The following is a 15,656-nucleotide window of genomic DNA, read 5'->3' on the forward strand; positions in this document are numbered from 1 at the left end:
ATGACCCTCAAATTGGTGGTCTTTAATTTTTGGCTTTACCTAAAAAAAAAATTGTTTCGGGTTCGAACCCCCGCTCAGTCAAAAATAAAAATAAAAATCACAAGGTAGAATTTCAAACTCTATTTTAAGGTGAGGTAGAGTTTTGCCTTCAGACATAAAGCAAAACTTTGCCTTAAAGCAATTTTTTTTACTTAGTTGAAATTTTACAAACCTCTGCCTTAAGGCTTAATTTTGGGTAAAAGTTTCCCTTAAGGCAAACCATTGCCTTAAGGCCTAAGTTTTGCCCAAATTGACCTAGCTTTGCTCCAAACTTCTGCCTTGTGATTTTTTTTTAACTGAGTTGGAATTCGAACCTAGAATCTCGGGGTATTAGGCGAAGGGACAAAAATTAAAGACCACCAATTTGGGGGACAAAAATTAAAGACCAATGCCTTTGAAGGCCAATCCGCAAAAAAAAAAAAAAGAGGCGTTTTTACCCTTACTTAAATGGGGAAAAACATAACTAAGCAGTTATTAAAGAATTATTACATATACATAGCAGAATTAATTGATTATCAATTATGTCATCTGAAGTATTTATTAGAATAAAACTTTTATAGGAGAATATCCACCCAACGGATTCCAATATGTAGTAATCCTGAAATCCTCCCCATCCTTCCCAAAACTTTTGGCTATATTTAAGGATATGTCTACAATTTTGAAAGTTAATTAAAGATAAGTCACCTAAATCAGCTATTTTATAGGGGATTGATTCCATACCTGCAAACGTTACCAATTTATAAATCATATAAGCAATATTTTGAAACTAAATTTATATCAGAAATAAATTTATAACAAATATATATCATGAATATGCAAATTTTTCTCTAACCGCTTTTTATATCATAAATAAATTTATATAATACATTTTATTATACTTTGTATAATAAATTTCATATACCTCATATATAATTTTGTTATACTTTCTATGCATTTTAATAAAACTTGTATACTTTTCATATACCTCGTATAGTGTTATTATTCCTTGTATAATAAAATTTTATATAGCTCGTACAATTTGTGTGTGTACAAAATAATACTTATATATGCAGTTATACTTCATATAATAATTGTCTATCAGATATATTGTTTTGAAATGTATTTTTTAATAAATGTTGTTTTTTTAATTTTTTTAATGAGTCTCTTTTTAACGTAATGTAATCGACTTTTCCTAACCTAATGAACCTTGCACAAATCTTCGAAAATCCCCAGCAGCAAAAAAATAAAAATGGAAATTAATGAGAAGATGGGTAATAGCAGATGAGGGGTGTAATAAAGTGATAAAGATATCTACCAGTCGAAGGCAGATAACTGATAATGAAGAATAAGAAAATATAATTGAATCCCTAATTTAGGGAGATTCCTTTTCGCATAGTATTTTTTAAAATTTGTCATAAAGATAATAAAATCTGTTATTTTTTAAGAACTTTAAAAGTTGTGCTATTTGTGTGCCTAACTTTAAAAACTTGACCAGAGTGTAATTTTCTCTACTTAAATTGCAGGGATGCTGTTGGGCTTGGGCCAGAGACTATCTCTGACTTATGGCCGTAATGAAGCCCGTTTGATAAAAATCCACGAGCGATGTAACTTCACAATTTGGGGGGGAAAAAAGCTAAAGCCATACTACAACAAAAATTTGCCCAACCCAAAGTTATTACGAATTAGGAGTAGCTGAAACAGCTAGCTTTCACTCAATCCTTCTCTAGTAATCTATATATAATATAGAGCTAGACATAAATAATCCTATGTGGCACCTCTTTATAGCCTCCATTGACATTTAGCTTTTTTCTCCTTTTTTTGATATTTTATTGAGTTTTCTCCTCATTTTATTCAATTATTCAATTTATAAAACCTATCAACTTTTGGTTCACAAAGAGTCACTGCTAATTACATTTAGCCTTCCCAGAAGTAAATGTCATATGCGTTGATTATTTGAACTACTCAATTTTCATATTACCTCCATGAAGTATGAGAATATTTAATTCCTTATGATCACAATAAAAAGAATAATACAAAAATACAACGGGTGCAATTATTATAAAATAATGGTAGCAATTAAAGTTGCACCAAATGAGTCATAACTGATGAAGCGGTTGCAAGATCCTCCTCTTAACCCCATTTTTTCAGCCCACGTTCATCTTTATGCAATGCAGTATAAAGAACATAGTTAACCGAGAATTATTTTTTTTGGCTTGGAATTGGATATGCAAAAGCTACTGTCAAAGCGTCATACATAGCTTATTATTTTCGGTTTATGAATTTTTGTTTCCTTTTGTTTTTTGGTAGATATTTGTTTATGGAATTTAGCTAACAGGTAATTGTGCATTGCAATTGTTTTAGTGTGATCTTATGTAACTTTTTATTTATTTTACATAATATACAAAATCAAGTGTTTATCCCGTTTCTCTTCTATTGGTCTCTTCTCTACAAACTGAAAATTGCTATTTATATGATTATAATGAGTTCAAATTGATATCATCAAATCAAAGAACTTGCTTGTGATTAGACCTACCGTGATACATACAATGGAACAAAGGATAATAAGGAATCCTTGAGGGCTAAATTTCTATTGCTTACAACGGTTGAACAAATTTTATGTGGAATTTTATAGACCGGAGTAACCTACACTAAGGTATGGTTAACATCCTATTCTTTGCCTCTTTCTCTTTTTCAACGTAAATGCAAATTCTTATTTTACTTTTGATTTTAGATTCCGATATATATAATAAATTTTATTATTTATATTCCATACAGGTGTGCATTTTTAAAAAAATGCTGAAGATGAGATGCCAAGTAATGAGACAACGATCGAAGTAATAGTAAGAAGAATGTTGAAGATGAAGTGCCAAATAATGAGACAACGATGGAAGTAAACCTTTTTTCTTTTTCCAAAATTAAAGCCTATTTTTCCTCCATGGGTAAAGCATATTTCAGCACTTTCATTGTCTTTGATCTTATCATCTCTAGATTTATTTGTTGTATAAGTTGAAGTAGCTGTGATTTTGTTCAAAAAATACTCAGATAAAATTTTAATATCAATATTTTGATATGTATCTATTTAGGAGTGATTGGTCATAGATTATTTTTTTGGTGGGCGATTGATCATAGATTTATCATTCTTATAAAAAAATATTTTTATGTATTTTCTTCCCTTTGCCTCTATTTATTCTCTTTAATGAATTTTCTTGTCATTTTGAAAGGAGATATGGAATATCTACAAGCAACAAATGAACTAGGTAAGTCTGCAAGCACTTTCATCTTAAAAGATGCTATGCAAACATTTTTATGTGCATGATAAAAAGATTAATATACTTATTTCAGTTGTTTATAAAAGTTTTTTTAAAAAAAAAAAACGCTTCTCACAATTCACAGAAGCAACAAAATTGATTGGTCTTTTCATTTCCACAACTTATTAACATCAACAACATTAGTTTGTGTACTGTGAGATCACAATATTTTTATCTTTGGTGATAAGATGATTTACTTATCATAGTTGGTATCATGCGGCTTCAAGCGAAATCAGAAATATTGGTGTTTGAATTTGGTTACAAAAAAAAAAAATACTTCATATTACATGTTTTATATGTAATTGTCCTTTTTTTTTTTCGAAACAAGATCAAAAAACACATTTATTGTATATATTAAACAAAAAAACAATATTTCCCGAAACAAATGGTTTATTTTTTGGGACCTAATTTCCTTTTCTTTAGCATTATCATCAAGCTATTTATCTTTCTGTTTTCCTCTCTCCCTTCTGTTATAAAAGAGATAATTTATTTTGCTAAAAATATCCAGAAGTAGATTTAGTAGCAAAAAACTTATTTTGACATTTTTTGTATGAAATAACAAATAATCATATGAAAGCTGCATTTAGATTTTTCTCTTAAGAATTTTGTAATGTTTTTAAAAGTTATAACCCTCAAAAAAGAACCCAACGATTTTTTAAAACAATAATAAAGGCACAAGTACTTTCAAGAAATCAAATGTGGGATCGTCGATTTTGAACTAAAACTTTATAACGGCTGTCTTCTAAAATATATTACAAACAAGCAAGAGCTTTCAAGAAATCAAACTTCGGATAACTTATTCTAATTGTTACTATTGTTGTGTGAATTAGCGATATGGCAAGGCTTTGAGTTAATCTGATAAATTTATATATATATGATTTATCAATTTATAAATTAGTTTTATTTGCATATACAAGGAAAATTTATCTCACATTAACTAAATCTATAGAAAGATTGATTAAAAGATTTGCTGAATTCTTTATAGCTGCGCGAAGCGCGGACAATACCACTAGTGAAATATAACCCTGATAGGCATGCTCCCTTTTCATAGTTGCATTGCATAAATGCTTGAGTCCAAAAGAAAGAAGAGAAAATTACACCATTAGTCACCGTATTAAATTTAAGCACGTAATTAGCATAGCTTCTAAAATTCTTCAAAAAGAACACATTGTAAAAATATTATACGGAAAAAATATCCACTTAAAATTAGGGGTTCAGTTATATCATTATTATCATTTATTATCTCTCTTTGGTAAAAGGCAAGTACTTTATGATTGTTAATCTCTTTTGTTTAACCGATTAATACTTATATTTCTAATTTCTTTCTCTTCAACTAATACATCCTCATCTGCTATTACTCATCTCTCCATTCATCTTCATATTTTCTTCTTGCTGGCTATATAGGATTTACGCAAGGCTATATATATTTGATGCAGGAAGGTTTAGAATTACAGTAATCATCCACACATACAATATACATAATATAATTTAGTATATAACGTATAATAAAATTATAATAGGTATATAAAAATTTGGATATAGTGTATAATTAAATTATACGAGTTATATCTAATCTATTATAAAAGGTGTAATTAATTATAAGAATATTATTCTATGTATAACATTTTTATTATACTACATATAATACAAATCACACTCCATGTCCAGAAAGGCGCTATCAACACTGAAGTTATTGTACTAAATTGTGTTCAACAATCCATTTTTCATCGTGTTGAATTAAACACTATGATTTTATTTTCCATGGATGAACAATGAAAAGAGGTTAGTTAGAATAAGAAGGAAGTAGAAAAGGTTTGAAAAAACGGTGGGAATTTCTTTTCAGAGTAATAAATAAGTATGAAACTGTATAAAAGTAGTTACAAATATGAACGAAATTATAGGAATTTATGTTATTCACGTCTAAATGGTTCTCTTATTCATAGCAATTGGTTTACTATAAAACTCTTAACTGTTAGGTAATGTTAATTATTTTTACCTATTATGTGTATGTAAATATTATTATATTATTATTGTCTACTTATGTTTTTTCTCCAAGAAAGAAAAGCAATGTTTTGGGCTTCTACTTGAATATTAGGATGGGCCGATAATATTGGGCTTTTCACAAACACAACAGACGTAAGCAAGAAGGAGAACGAATTGATCATGTCTTGATGTAAACAAGTTGTGTGTGCATTGTCATAACGTGATGCTCCATTTAGTTTTGACTTTAACCTGTTCATTTTCATTATGTGCTAAATCCACATTTTAATTGCTTAAATGAGACTCCCAAGTATATAATGAAGTCGGGAAGGTAAATTGCAAGTGGACCTTCTATGAAATCAGCACAAACTATTCCAATTTGATTTTAATGAACCCAATTTTTGCTGGCCATGAATTTTATGCATTTAAAACTTAAAATTTTACGTGATTATAGTTTAATTACGTCAAAAGACGTGACATACCTTATAAATTGTAGGGGGGAAAACTCTTTCAGAAACGTATTCAGTTCTTAAGGATGAAATACTAGACTAAGGCCTTATTTGTTTGCATTTAATGAAGGTCTAAATATGAATTATTCAGATTTAACCCATTAAGTACATTTGTTTTTGTTAAAACTTTGCCACTTATTCGGTCTTGACAGATCTGATTCGGTCAGATCTTGGGTAAACTCTGAAACTCGTTCAGAGCTTAGCACATATTAATTGATAATTTCGCATAAAATGCCGTAAAGAAAAACTGACGCCCAAACCCTTTAAACCTAATTTCTTCCACAACCCTTTTTACCATTATTTGTTCTTTTTTTAGCATCAAATCTTACACCTTCACCAGACTTTGTGATTTTGATGCCTTCTACATATTCTTCAGTTGAAGAGGCCTTTTTCTATGTAAAAACACAATAATAAAGAAAACTACCATGAATAGATATTTTGGGTCCGGCAAAGAATACAAGGATGAAATTATGGCAAATTATATGTCTTTGACCTTCAACTATTTGGTGCTATTATTCTTTACTATTTTGTTCCCTTATTTCATGACAAGTTCTAATGGGAAATTAACCTTTTTCATTTAGCAATTTTGGCGGGTAAGAGAGAGAGATGAGAAAGAAAGGGACGGAGAGGGGAACGAGAGGGAGATCTAGAGGCCTCCAGCGATACATTTATTGTTTCTCAATCAAATCTTGCTTGCATATACATATTGTTTGTAGTTTAGATATATTGAATTGTTATCAAATAGATTAGTTTATGTTGAATTTAGATTTTATGATTGCATTTTATTACAACATCTTTTTTTATCGATATATCATTTAAAAAAAAATAATCAGATAGTTCAATTATTATATCAAATATAAAATATTCATTTATATCTCTAAATACTTTAATGTATCTCTCAAATTTTTTTTGTTGTTGTTTAAGCTAATATTTTATCTAATATTTCTTGATATAATTTTTAATTACTTTTTTTTATTTAAATTATATATTTATTATGTTTAAATATTGATATATTATACATATTCAGACGATAAAAAAACAAACGATCTTAACCATTAAGTGTTTAGATCTACAGTCAGCAGTGCATTCAGATTCAAACATCTTCATTTTAAAAAAACAAAAAAAATGCAACCTAAAGGTGATTTCAATCGTGCCCAAACTGACCATCTTGTAACTGAAACATCTATCTTTCATTATCCTTCTCTAGTAATGAAATTGAACACCCGATAGCCAACAATTGATATGTACTTGAATGCTCGAGTCCAAAAGAAAGCAAAAGCGTTTTAGCTTCTACTTGAATGTTTGATGGGGCGATTTTTGGGCTTTGCACAAACACGACAAAGGCCGATGTGCGCAGATACTCAACTTCGGGATTCCTATTAAGCCATATCTATAGTGTTTATCCACTTCAGAACAACTTCAAATATGCACTGTTCGGAGCCAAAATGACTTATTTTTACAGCCATTACACAAAAATAGTATGCTTTTTTTTAGACCAAAATGGATATTTCGTTGGATAACCAACGAAATACCCACACAGCTTACTGTTCCGGTGCCGCCTCAATTACTTGCATTTCGCTACATGTGTAGCGAAATGCAAGAATTTTTTTTTTCCTTTGCATTTCGTGAATCAATTCACGAAATAGATTTATCCTAATTTTTTTTTCTTCTTCGTAAATTTAATCAACTAAACTGATTTTTTTAATTATTTTTTTTAGCATTTCGTGATACAATCAACGAAATAGGTTGATTTATTATTATTTTTTTTCCTTTGCATTTCGTGAATCAATTCACGAAATAGGTGTTTTTTGTGTTTTTTTTAATTTTTATTTCGTGAATAAAAACGAAACTGATTTGTATTTTTTATTTTTTTTGCATTTCGTTGTGCAATCAACGAAATAGGTTTTTTTTTTTTAATTTTTATTTCGTGAATTAAATTGAACGAAAGTGATTTGTATTTTTTTTTTTTTGCATTTCATGACACAATCAACGAAATAGGGTTTTTTTTTTTTTTTTTGCAATTCGTGAATAAAAAAAGAAATAGGAAATTATATATATATTTTTTTTTGCATTTCGTTGTGCAATTCATGAAATAGCCTTTTTTTTAATTTTTTTTTGCAATTCTTGAAATTAATGAAACTGTTTTTTTTTTTTTTTTTTTTTTTTTTTTTACATTTCGTTGTGCAATTCACGAAATAGCCTTTTTTTGCAATTCATATAAAAACAAAATTGGAATATATATATATTTTTTTTTGTATTTCGTTGATACATGAATGAAATAGGATAATTTGTTTTTATATATTTCGTTTATATAAAAACGAAATAGGAATTTTTTTATTTTTTTTTGGTATTTCGTTTATATAAAAACGAAATAGGATTTTTTTTTTTGTTTTTGCATTTCGTGTATTAAAAAATGAAATAGGATGATTTTTTTTTTATTTAGTTCATATAAAAATATATATATATATATATTGCATTTCGTGTATTAATGAACGAAATAGGTTTTTTTTTATTCAGAAATAGGAAATTATATTATTATTTTTTTGCATTTCATGTATTAAAAAACGAAATAGGAAGAAATAGGAATACATACATACATACATACATACATATATATATATATATATATATATATATATATATATATATATATATATATATATATATATATATATATATATATATATATATATATATATATATACCAATGAAATAGGATGAATATATATATTTTTTTCGTATTTCATTTATATAAAAACGAAATAGGATTTTTTTTTTTCGTTTATATACCAACGAAATGTTTTGTTCCATTTTGCAGGTATATAACGAAACCCCCCCCCCCCCCCCCCCCCCCTTATTTTTTTTTTACTGTTTTTCTGCTCTCCATATCGCTATGGTTTTAATTTTATTTTTTTGTTCATTTCTGTTGGTTCAATCAGTTTCAGACGAGCATTGAATAGTTGTCAAAATAATATCTTTTACATTTCGTGACTTAATTTGCAATTTTTTTTACTTTTCTTCATTTATAAATATTGTCCTATCTTTACTTATGGTATATCCTTAGTCTTTCAACTTTCTTTTATCCATCTCATATCTTTCATCTATTGTTTTTCTCTTATCTGTTTCATATCCTTCAACTTTTATTTTTTCTCTCATATATTTCATAAAAGATGACAGAAACTCATGTTAAAGTGTATTTATTTTGGGGTGGTGAAGTTGTGTATGAAGCAGGTTCGGTTAGATACAACCGTGGTCCTGAAATAGGGCAAAGGTTTTCAATTTCCCTAAAATATGATCGTCTGCAACACGTCTTAAGGAGTAAAATGTTCGTAAATGACCCTGAACTATCGGTGGTTATAACCGGACGATGTCCAAGTTCATTTACAGCCGATGGTTCACCAATTTATGGTGAGATGCCAATTACGGACGATGAATCTCTATCGTCATTTCTTCGTTGTCCTCAGATTTTTAAAAATCACATATGCATAGCGGCGCTTGACATGTATGCTACAGTTCAACGCTCTACCCAGGTCGAAGTACCGACCGACAATGAGTTCGATTTTGGAGGTACTACCTATCTCCCAAGTTTGAATATTGGTTTTTCAAGGGGTGTAGTTCAACAACAAACAATTGTAGGATTTGGTAGTCAGTCAAATGATACAACTAATTATGGTACACAGTGTTGACACCCAATTTTGTCCCGTCTCTCTACCAAAATACCTATTTTTAAGCTTCTAATATTTTGAAAAAAAATAAAAAAAATACATTCTGGTTACTATAATTATTAGCCTCTTATCAATACCGACATTTTATTATTCTATTATAATTATTATTATTATTATTATTATTATCATTATTATTATTATTATTATTATTATTATTATTTATTAATATTATTATAATTCACAATTCTTATCATTTCGGCATTTTACCAGCTTACGCATTTATCTTTGCATAAATAAATAATAGTATTTATTTAGTGCGGATTTTCAAAGAAAAGTAACATATATTATTACACGGCTATTATAACACCATATGATTTTATTACCCGAGTCTAGTAATCACATATATTTTGGTATTAAGTAATATTTTGTCACCCTCGGTATGTTCATTAATTAAAATGGGTCTCTTATTCAAATTTAGAAGTCAAACTGTTTCTTGCACTCAGTCCGTGTTTTGACTTACCGGGCTCCAAATCAAATCCCGATTGACTCCTAATATTTTTTGGACTAGTCCATATCTCTTATCTCAATTTTTAGAATAATTCGTGTTTTAATTTATTAGCCTATTCTCTTAATACCCGGTCTAAAAATTGACCCAGTCCACAAATGGACCGGGTCTGACTCGTTTACTCAAAATAAGGGGAACCCTTTTAGGGTTTCCCCTCATTTTTCTCTTCCGCCTCATCATCGCCTCTTCTCCACCATCCTCCGCCTCTCCACCTCTCCACCTTCCCGTCAATTATCACCACCATCGTCACCTCTACACCACCATCTCCCCATCGTTCTCTTCCTCCCCTTCATCCTAAAACCTAGCCGCCGGGCACACACACCCCACTGCCACTAATTCTCACACCCATACCTCCATTACCTCCACCGTCCTACGCCTCCCTGTTCCCCATTACGACTGACACCCCTCTGTCACACCATTTCGCTTTGTCCCCCACTTCGTCACACCACCCGCTCCTCTCGTTCATCGTCATCTTCCTCTGACACCCACGTTACCCCGACACCCCCACGTATCTGTCACCTCCACCCTTCGTTGTTCCCCGCTCCTCTCAAACTCAAAATCAGTCTATAAATATTGATTTCATCATCTATTAAAAAAGGAGGAAAAAACGGAAAAAACCGGAGAAAGCAGAGGAGAGGTAGCTTAACCGTAGAAATCCCCTAGTAATCAAGTGTCAAAGTTAGGATAATCGCAGGAATTCCCATAGACGACATCATTTCTTTTAGCCTTATTGTTCGATATCGAGTCAAAAATCCACACCATTTTTTGTTCTGTTTTTTTTTTGCTCTTGGCATCTGTTTGAACTCGAGTGTATAAGATTCGGGTTTTTCTTAGTACTTCGAAGTGGATTTGAAGTGTTCGCGGTTAAATCGAAACCTTCGCCTCGCTTCGCTGCACCCGGAGAAGGTAATCCTTCTTCCTTTAAGATTGTTTTTCGTGTCATTTATTTCATCGCTTATGGTCTCTGTTCGGATTTAGTTTTAAGTTTGTGTCATTATCTTGTTTTGTTATCAGTAGCAGCAGTTCAGTGTATCCCCTTTAGACTGGTATTTGTCGATCAATCTAGTACATGTTGGTATGGTGGTTTGCATACACTAGCTGTCTCTTATTTATTCAGTCTCTAAGCGAATTGTTGTCCAAATTTACCCTGAAGATGTGCCTTATATTAGTAATGTGTTCAACTCTCAAGGCCTGATTGGAATGAGTTGTTCTTTTCGTATATCGCTTGGATTCATGTGAAATTTTCAACTTGACTATCAAAACAATAGGTATAACAAGATTAGTTTTTTTTTTCGGATCGTAGCCTATCGTATCTAAGTCGACGAAGAATAAAGCTTGTTTATACAGTCAGTTTTTGAATCCTACCAGAGATTTCATAGCTTTTTTTTTGTTAAAAGGGATTGAGGCATTATGGATGTTTCTAATTGAATAGTGGATATGTTTTAAGGTAATTCAGCATTTGTTAGTCCCATTATAAGTTGGTGGTTCGTTGATAGCATCAACAGGTTTGGCATGTCCCTGTTCAGTATTTGTTTAATAGTAGTTTAATATCCTTCACTTATTATTGAAACTTGCTTTAAAACAAAATGGGATTGATGTCTCTCTTACTGATCAAATCGTGTTGCTGATAATATTTTAAATGATCCTGTTCGGGTTCTGCATTCCATGGAGATCTGTTCAGTCCCTTGTCTTACAATTTGATTTATTGTTAAGGTGCCCCTCTTTTTTTAGATGTCTATCTGTTGCATGAGGTCTACTGTTAGTTTAATCTCAGTTCATCCCATCTAAAATATGAACTTATATTCAGTATGCTTTAGGTGATTAATAACTTCAAATGATGAAAGGTGCCCCAAACTGGCCTAATGTGGTAATGTAGTGCCCCCCTGCTAATGTACAAACTGGTCCTCAAATCCCTTTTGGTATTAGCATGAACCTGCCTATTTCAGCTAGTTCCCAGTTTTGAATAAAGTAAAGGTAAAGGTGAGTCCATATAAGGCTAATAAAATCTGAAAATCATGGGGGAGCTTTTCTATTTGGTTGAGATGCTAAGAATATAAGGACATACCAAGTATACTGCCCCACATATTCTGATATATCACAGGCTTATATATCGAATATGCATTTGGTATATCATTCATCATTAAGTGTGCATGATCTGTTAAAAGAATAAGAGCATTGTTTCTGTCACTGTTTCTCCTTGGTTGACCTTTTGGTTTCTTTGTTTAAGCGTGAAGGGTCGTATATCCGAGTTGATAGGATTTGTTTTGATCTAGCCTGTCGTTTGTCCCCAAACTGTATACACATGTATATACATGAGATATACTTGCGATATGCATAGTATATATATATGATCTGTTGGTGTTCTGAATTTATGTATTTTGTGTCTGACATCATTCATTAAGTAGATACTGATCTCCCTTTTCTTCTGTTTATGCATGGCTATCGCATACGAGTCCAAGGGACTCGTTTTTTCTTCCGCATTTGGCGTTGGGCTAAAAGCCCAACATGATCTCTCCCGTGTCAGCCCAATCCGTGACCTGCAGAAGAAGAAAAAAAAAACATTGGGCCAAGGCCCACTAGACAAGAACAATCCCCAACAACAGCAAACATATCCGCAGCAGCACATAAATCTGCTGGGCTTCGGCCCAGCAGTGGCCCAAACAGCAAACAGCAACAACACGAAAATGGGCCCGAGCCCATTTAAATCATTTTACTTCTTTATTTTATTTTCTATGTGCATTTAATTTGTGATTACCTGATTAACATTCTGCTTGTTTTATTTGCTTAGATTAGGCGAACCTTAGCAAATTAGTGGGTTAGATTAGTGCAATGGGTAGTTAATATATATAAAAAAAAAAACTAATAATCAATTCCATAAGTCTCATTTTCTTTCTTTTATATTAACGATATTTTATAATATCTATAATACTTATTTTTAGAATAATTAATCTTTCAATAGCTTAAATTCCTATTTTGGAGTTGAAGGAATCATGTTCTACTCTTGTTATCTTGAAAATTTTAAACGCCACTAACATGCAAATAGGAATTAAAGAACTTTGTAAACACCTTTAAGATTATCTGAATTATGCATACTTCTAGCCGAATTAATAAAAACATAATTTCGTTCATACGTCTAAAAAAAAAAAAAAAAACGCAAAGTCAGTTAATACCTCATCGTTTAGTTTGTTTGAAACATTTATTAAGACATATCATATTTCGTAAATCTAATCTTGCATAGCATTATTCTACTTCCATTTAAACTATTAGCAACATTCATAAACTTTATCTCAAAAAGTATTCTAAAATCTCTTTTAATGCAGATTATTGATCTCATTTTAGATAGTATTATTATTTGAAGTCATTTATAAGTCTTATTATAAATAACATTTAAATTCTTCTTTTACGCAAATTATTATACCTTTTTACGAGTCTTATTTTAAAATAGCATTACTATTCTCATTCAAAGTTTAACCACATTCATAAAATCATATTTTTCATCTCCTTATACAAAACGCTTTATTTCTCTACAAGTTAGTTTAAATAGTATTATTATATTTTCTTTAAAACTTTAATAATATGTACAAGCTATTTTCTTAAAATTTAAGCACTTCATTAAATTTTAATTAATCAACCTAAGTTTGGTCGGATAACCGTAAGTTAACGGATTCTAAAGGATGCCTAATCCCTTCCCTTTAGGATAATATAGAGCCCTTACCTAGAATCACACTGGTTAAGCAGACTATTAATTAAGGTTTAGTTTTAACTCTGCCTTAGCTCAACTCTAGGTGTCCTAATTCACCGTTAAACTAATTAGGTGGCGACTCCTTAAAACAAACAATTTAGGAATCCCCAATATGTCATACTCTTAAATCTAACCCGGTTAAAATGGGGTGTGACAGCTTGGCGACTCTGCTGGGGATTTTAGGCTCTTAACCATAACAACTTAGGTTAATAAATCATTTGTTGGATGCTTTGTTTATTTTGCTTTATTTTGTCTATATTGTTGCTTTATATGCTTTTAAGTATTTTTATTCCTTATATGTATTTTCTGTGTAATATGTTATTACTGCTTTCCTTAAACTGGCATTCCGTTCATATTTCCTCCACTTTTGGAAAATTCACACTATCACACGTACACGCGAGGTGTGCTTAGCGCACCCGCAAATTTCTTCATAGAATCCAAATTTTAAGGGAGTTGGCGCATGCGCGGGGGTGCCCGAATAACGGGGACCGCGTAGCCTTCTCACTCGAGCAGTCCGCTCGGGAACCTTGTGTCTAGCAAACCCATTCTTAGTCTACTTAGGGTAGAGCGAAGCCAAAACCTTGTAAGAACATGCATCATTTTAAACCTAGGAGGCTTAATACCCTTGGTGTATTAAGTTCATTAGTCAACCTTACCAAATGTCCAAAAGAGTCCATGACTCTAAGTGACACTACTCACTATCTATGTGCATTATTTGAAGGATAAATATGTGGAATATGTAGACCTAGTACTCTATAGATAAGTATTTCAAGAAAAACTGACCTTTTGTTGCAGGTTGACGTGGAGCATCTAAAATTAATGTCGGAGGTTGAAGACAATTAAAAGAAATTAGTGGAGATAAAGCGTTAGATATCCTAGATCAACTTTAAATTGTATTATTAAACTGGCATGTAATAAATTTTATTTTCTTGTAAATTAGTTGTAAGAAGAGTTATGGAATGATACATAAAAGACATGTTTGTCCTTCAATGTTCGTTAGGCCTACCTCTGGCATAAAGAGGTCCCTTGCATTATAAAACGCGATGTATTATGTGCAATAATGTGTTTATATGCAATAATATTATCCTTACCGTATACTGACTCATTTTCCTTTTCTTTTCTTGTTTTTATCTTTTTTCTTTTTAAACTTATTTTCAAAACAAAAAAGGTTGACTTGTGCTAAAAGGGAACTGGCGGAGCATCCATATTTCACACGGTCTAAAGCCAAGAAATCAGATTCTGACTCATCACTAATCACCTGGTTAACTAAAAGGACTCGTTCTAAAATGGAGCAAAGTTTGATCAATGCAACCACTTCATCTGAGCCATCTCTTAGTTTACCAATCACGAGTGATCCCACATCCTCTAATGAACCAGAAACACATTTGGAGACCATTGCTCGTCTGGAGCGACGAGTTGCCGAACTAAGTCATATGGTACTTCATAACCGGTCATTTTCTCAAACACCGCCACATATGACTCCGTCCCAGGGAGTTCGTCAAACTTTGCCTGTGCCACATCCATTCCCAAATTTGGACGAATTTAACCAAGCAAATTATTTCACCACTTCTCAGCCAGTTCGTTCCGAACACCTCACTCAAAATGCTCCCTTTTTATTTACAACCACCTCTTCAAAAGCTCAATTCATACCGCCAGCACATGACACACATCAAGTTCCGCCGGTGTATACTTATACCACAGCTCCACCCGTGACACAGATTCAAGGACAATGTCGCACAGATGTTGATCATTATGTCGAAGTTGAAAATGAGGCACGGTCAGTTAATGATGAAATGATAAATAGAAAGCTCAAAAGTTTGGAAGATGCCATGAGAAGTTTGCGTGGACTTGGTAGTAACCAAAGCGTGA

Source organism: Lycium barbarum, chromosome 4 (genome assembly GCF_019175385.1).
Source record: "Lycium barbarum isolate Lr01 chromosome 4, ASM1917538v2, whole genome shotgun sequence".
Lineage (NCBI taxonomy): Eukaryota > Viridiplantae > Streptophyta > Magnoliopsida > Solanales > Solanaceae > Lycium > Lycium barbarum.